Genomic DNA, 6,953 nt, shown 5'->3' on the forward strand with positions numbered 1-6,953 from the left:
GCCTGCAATTCTTCCCTTCCCTAACTCACTGTCCTAACCTGGACTTGAACCATAAATTAAAAGAATTAAAATGCATTAAAATAATTCCAAAGTTTGGTAAACTAATGCTAATTATTTTGTATGTAGAATATTAAAATTATAATTAAATGTTACGCTTCCCTCTAGCACTGGTTATACTTATTTGTTCATACATGCAAATAAGTAATGCCTAAACCGTCTACTTTCTGTGAACATAAGACTGCGATAGTCAGGGTGCCATTAACCCACTCACATATGAAGGTATTTACATCCTGGCTAGCTCCAGTGAGTTCACTGAAAACTAACATTTGACTCTCCATTTCTTGTAGCCATGTAGTTTTGACTCAAGATTTAAAATTTTTAGTTTTGATGAAGAGCATTGACAACATTCTGGGTGTTTTAAAAGAAACTGAAGGAAATTATGAAAAGTTTTGTTTTAAAACTCTGGTACAGATCTTACAGAAAGCAGTATTTCTAAAAATGTTAATGATAATTTTGGGTTTGCTACCCCTTCCCAGGAAATTATTTTTAATTTAATATTCTATAAATTCAATCTCTGTCCAGTTGAATAGATGTTAGAATAGATCACAGATTGCTTGACTGCATGCCACAAGCATCGCAAGCAGTGAACAACAATGGTTGTTGTTGCTACCACCAATCAGTTTTGATGTAATTTGAGCTCTCCACCTAAATTAGTGCAACTGAGCACTAGAAACTCTGTCCTACCTGCACAAAATTGGAAGTTTGGTAATGTGTGGGTAACTTAAATTATGTAGCCAGGAACTTAACTGACAAACGTCTGATATAGTCACCTTTACTGCTAAGTCCTGGAAGATAAGATAAACTGATTCACTCTTCAGGGCTTTTGGGACACCTAAATATCAGTTAAGTCAGAATTTAGGTGGAGTTGGGGGTTTTTGCTGAAAGGTGTGCTAGGCTGCAAATACCCAACTGGCCGATACTTTTGTGTTCAGGGAAATGAAACCTACTCTACACACATTTTAAATAAGAGAGATTGCATTGGAAAAAAGTAAATTTCTTCATTAACCCTTCCTTGTAATTATAGCATCTCAAACCCTATTTTGTACTAGTCTCCAGGCTTGAAAGGAAGTAGAAACTCAGAACCATTTTCAAAGAATGAGAAGAAAGACACAGTGAGCTGACATTCCTCATTAACCAAGCTGGAAACAATTGTGGTAGTGTTGATAGAACTCTCTGCTAGGTAAAGGGATTTAAAAGAAGACTTGGAGACTCCACAATGGCATGAAAATAACTTCTAGAAATCTTGGTGTAATGGAGAGATGACTAGACAAGAAGAGAAAATCTTAGAAAGTTTCCAGACAAACCGAGAAATATCACTGAAAAGAAAGAGAAGTAAAAAAAAACCCTCTCAATTTGGATTGCTTTTGAAGACAAGGTGTCCCCAAATCAGCTGCAATGAAATGAAAAGGAAATGTTAAAACTCACAGTTTTGAGCATTTTAGAGCTGGCCAACTGTGGTGACCTGAAAGATAAAAAGCAATGTACACCTATTTATTACTGGTGATGACTCAGAAAGAAGAGATCCCATTGTTCTGCATCCCATAACGAACAAGCCACATTTGAGGGGAAGAAATCTATGTGGGCCAATTCACCTTAAGATCCCAAATGTATGTCTTGGAATTGAAATTGAAAACAAGGTTTCTAGAAGGTTGCTATTGCTGTTATTATAACTCTTCATTTTTACGACCATGGGTTTGGAAAGATTGGTTTAAAAATCTATGATACTCAGTTCTCAGCCAGTCATAAGAATGAGCTGTCCAGTGCAGAGCTGAGAGATACAAGGAAATGCAAAGAGATGCTACTTGATTTGACAGAAGAAGTCTTGCACTGTGATTTATATTCTTGAGTTGTCCACAGACCAACAAGGAATTTCAGGATAAGTTCACATGACATGACATGAATTGTCTGAGGCACGTTCTTTGCAGGAATGAAGAGCTGTTCTTCAAACTCAATAGCCACTATGTGCTGTTTTTAAGTCACGTAGCAACACTAACACAACAATGTTCAAGCATTGCTTTTCATATAATTCACATCTCTTAACCACAATAAGTTGCCCTCTTTTTCCCTCTTCATGCAGCTTCCAAAAACACAAATCAACCTTATAGCAAAAGTGCATTTTTTCTCATATAAATAAAAAGTAATTATTGATTTTCACCTGAAATTCTACATCTACAGTCGACACCTCAAGTAGCTGAAGGTTTAAAAACCATGTACGATAAGGTTAGAGAAACACTAAAAGTACAGTGTTAATTGTTCGGTGCCTTCACCATTATTCTAAGAAATAGACTAAAACATTAATCACTGATAGTACTAAGGTCATCAGCAACATAAAAGTCAATTTTTCATAAGTTAATAATGAAAGTAATGGTATTTGGTGTTTTCCAATATAATCCCCAGCTGCTGAGAGCCTAATACTGCATGAGATTTCCAGATTTTCTTATTTTTAGCTCTGAGAGCAATAAGGAAAAGTTCATAACATGAACTCTACAGAATTAATTACAATAAGATCGGTGACACCTCTGCCATTCCACCCCCATAATTATTATTTAATCAGCTGAATTTTAATCCAATCTCCAGAGGTCTAACTTGTGTTTTTTTAATGCTGGGCAATGCAGAATTACATTTTATACTTTCATTATTGCAATCCTTTCCTCACAGAAAATATTCCACCTAAAAAAAAAAAAGGTGGCGATGAGGGGGTACTAAGTTTCCAAGAGAATGTTCTCTTTGGTTTTTGGGAAGTGACAAGACTGAGGAGTCTGAAGGGTGTAGTCATTACTTCAGGACAGATGAAACTGATTTATGGTCCCTGGCACATATGGCTTTTAATCATATCTTCAGGTGGGCAATGTACCCTTTTTCTTAAACTTTACTTGGCTGGGGGGTTTTTACACTGAAAACTGGTGAGTCCATGAGCTTATATAGTGAAGCACTGCAGGGCGTGTACTGTACTGTAGTTGTAGCTATGTTAGCACTTCAGTGTGGTCAGGCACGTGCTTTTGCAGTGAATCTCCCAAATGCCCCTACTTAATGCAAAGATATTTGGTTCATATTGTGAGTCGTCTCAAGGCACTGGATTTCTTTCAGATGAACCTAAACATGCTCCAGGAATATACCTAATGCTCTCCAGCTGCAGTCATTTAGATGAAACTAAGGCTAGTCTGAAATAAAACCCATTTGAAATGTGCATGAGGGTATGAGGTCTTCAGCATCAACTCTTTTGTCTGTGCATCTTATTTTTAGCTCTGAGAGCAATAAGGAAAAGTTCATAACATGAACTCTACAGAATTAATTACAATAAGATCGGTGACACCTCTGCCATTCCACCCCCATAATTATTATTTAATCAGCTGAATTTTAATCCAATCTCCAGAGGTCTAACTTGTGTTTTTTTAATGCTGGGCAATGCAGAATTACATTTTATACTTTCATTATTGCAATCCTTTCCTCACAGAAAATATTCCACCTAAAAAAAAAAAAGGTGGTGATGAGGGGGTACTAAGTTTCCAAGAGAATGTTCTCTTTGGTTTTTGGGAAGTGACAAGACTGAGGAGTCTGAAGGGTGTAGTCATTACTTCAGGACAGATGAAACTGATTTATGGTCCCTGGCACATATGGCTTTTAATCATATCTTCAGGTGGGCAATGTACCCTTTTTCTTAAACTTTACTTGGCTGGGGGGTTTTTACACTGAAAACTGGTGAGTCCATGAGCTTATATAGTGAAGCACTGCAGGGCGTGTACTGTACTGTAGTTGTAGCTATGTTAGCACTTCAGTGTGGTCAGGCACGTGCTTTTGCAGTGAATCTCCCAAATGCCCCTACTTAATGCAAAGATATTTGGTTCATATTGTGAGTCGTCTCAAGGCACTGGATTTCTTTCAGATGAACCTAAACATGCTCCAGGAATATACCTAATGCTCTCCAGCTGCAGTCATTTAGATGAAACTAAGGCTAGTCTGAAATAAAACCCATTTGAAATGTGCATGAGGGTATGAGGTCTTCAGCATCAACTCTTTTGTCTGTGCATATCCACCTTGATTCGTCTGCACTGCTGCTGAAGGGAGCATAGCCCACGTGCCCAACACGGATAAGCACTGCCATGTTGGCCCGCCAAAGCCATGTGTGGGCAAAGGGCATGAGCATGAGCTGCAACAGATTCTGCAGACCTTGTGATTCAGGTGTAAGGATTGCACATTTAGGATTGCATGAGGTAAGCATGGCCAAAACAGCCATTCGTCATGCCAGCATGAGCCCAGAAAGGTGGGGGTTATGTTTTACCCCAGTGTGTGTCTGCATTAAAAACTACAAACTTACAAAGTTTGTCTACTTGCTGTAGACTCTACAGCAGTAATAATATTTGCTTTGAACACAACTGTTTAATTTTTAAGATATTATCCCATTCTACAATAACACTGAAAATACAGAGATTTGACAGCAAGGATATTCCCACAGAAAGTCAATAGACAGTGATGTAATTTGGTGAGTTAATATGCCAAAACCCACCAAACCACATTACCACATGTAATGTGAGACTTCATCCATTTTGTTGATCTTCAATTTTTCTGACATCTGAGGTCACAAAGGGGAATGAATGCTTCAAAATGCATTTTATAATAAATGTGTCCCTTGTAGGGTAAGATGTTGCAGAAGAACAAGAATCAGCATGGAGATTTGCTTGGAAGGAGAAACATCTTAAAGATGTTTCCAGAAATTCAGTGCCTTATAGAGCCCCATAAAGATGAAAGTTATTCCCTCTCTCACTGCTCTAGAGGTCACTTGCTTTAATGGCTATCACTTCAACATTAATAGATCTATGCCTGCAAGCTGCCCCCCACAGCAGCCTGGAAACTTCTAAAACTCCATTCATTTTGAGGGATTAACCTTCTCTGCCCTCTTCCCTTCCCCCCCCCCCCCCCTCCCCCCCCAATTATTTATCTGGGAAATATCTACAAAAAGATATCCTTAAAAATGAAGAGAAAAAACCTCCAATACTAGTTTGAAGGAGAGACAAAAGATATGCATATAAAAGCAAGAAACGAATGGCTCTATCAAAGATAATGAGCTTGATTCTTCACTGGCTAGCATGTTGTGAAGTTATTTACAGCTATGCAAGCAGGTATAAAATGCTACCAAATCCAAATTATAGTGTCTATATGCAATTTGAACTCACTTTGTAAATGACTCCACAAAATGCTAGACAATGAAGAATCAAACCTACTATCAATTTCCCCTGCTGTCATCATACTATTTCAGAGATTCATTACTCTGGAAAATACGTAGTTCTTTTTCATAACTGTAAACCACTGAAAAACAAGGAAATATCAAATCAACAAAGAAAGAGGTTGTATATTAAAAATTATCTGGAGTGCAAAAGTCAAATCTCACCATGCTCAAATAAGTATGTGAATAAGAAAACCTCTATTATTGCAGGTGCTCCAGAAGAGCATTCATATTTTTTCCTCTTTTTTTATTATTATTTATCATGCTCATCAGTAATTTTTACTCCTTTATCTACCTGGGCATATTTCTAATCTATGTAAATATGGTTACTTTTCAGATTTGCATAAGCATGTAATTTCAAAGTTCAAAGTTGCAGGAGAGTAAACAGGATGTACATGCACGTTATTAGTATTTTTGATCCTAAAATAAAGAAAACCTTTTTTTTTAGAGAAATAGTAGGCTTCTGAAGTCTTTTTTTTTAACAATAGATTTTGTACAACTTTGGAGAATCAGAGCTCAAACCCATCTTGCAAACCCTACCCATTCAAATGGATGTCAGAAATAAAAATTTCTGATAAACTTTCAGAAATCAATTATTATTACCAGCCTGTAGGTTAGATCTTAAATGCTAGAAACAGGGATTTAAAGTTATGATTCCTTCTTGGACCTCTTCAGACAGAGTTCAAAGAGTTTGTGCACTCGGTTATCTACAGTTTCATAAATGACCTTTACTGTGAAAGTCCATTAATTTTGCACAAATGCTGCCAGTTTTCATTCTGCAAGTTAACCCACATCTTTTTCAGGGAAAAAGTTCTACATATCCTTATGTGATCCAGAATTTTCTTCTGAGTTTTATAGTGAAATTCTTGACAAAACATGCTAAAAGAGAGAGAAAAAAAAACCCAAACCATGAAAGATCATTTCCTCTCTTTATTTCTAGAGAACTTGTTTGTCTGGATCAGCTAATAAATTTATTACTTTATATGTTGAATACAATTAATTCATATAGATTCTCTTTCATTTTAAGAAAAGGATAACAACATTTGAAGTCTGGCTTATTTAGCTTCTGTTTATTTCACAGCAGTGTGGATACTGAACTAATTTCTGCTCTGTTTTTGGACAGTCTTCATGTGAAAAAGATAAATGAATCCAAATTCCAAATAAAGAACTAAGAGTTCCAGTTCTGGCAGGTCACACAAGAGGAAGAGAGATCAAGGAGCCTATAGGTCTCTGTGGCTTTGATTCTGCTTCAAGCCCCCAAAGAAGATACTGAAGGCATGGCTATACAGAGAGATACAGTCAAAATTCCCAAAGGATGTGAAATAGGCATTCTGGCATATTCAGTCTTAACTGCAAGGAGAAATTCTCACCAATATGGACTCTCAAAATTGTAGCTACCACAGATTTGCTTGTCACAATCTCTAAGTAAGCAGGAGAGAAAATTGGCCCATATTTTACATACATGTGTATTGGGTTTGCGTGGCAAGGTTTTGGTAGTGGGGGGGCTACAGGGGTGGCTTCTGTGAGAAGCTGCTAGAAGCTTCCCCTATGTCCAATATGTCCACCCTATGCCAGCCGGCTTCAAGGTGGACCTGCCGCTGGCCAAGGCCGAGCCAATCGGCGACAGCGGGAGCGTCTCTGGGGTAACATCTTTTAGAAGGGGAAAAAAAAA

This window comes from Pygoscelis adeliae, unplaced genomic scaffold (assembly GCF_000699105.1).
Source record: "Pygoscelis adeliae isolate BGI_AS28 unplaced genomic scaffold, ASM69910v1 Scaffold21, whole genome shotgun sequence".
In the NCBI taxonomy this organism is placed as follows: domain Eukaryota; kingdom Metazoa; phylum Chordata; class Aves; order Sphenisciformes; family Spheniscidae; genus Pygoscelis; species Pygoscelis adeliae.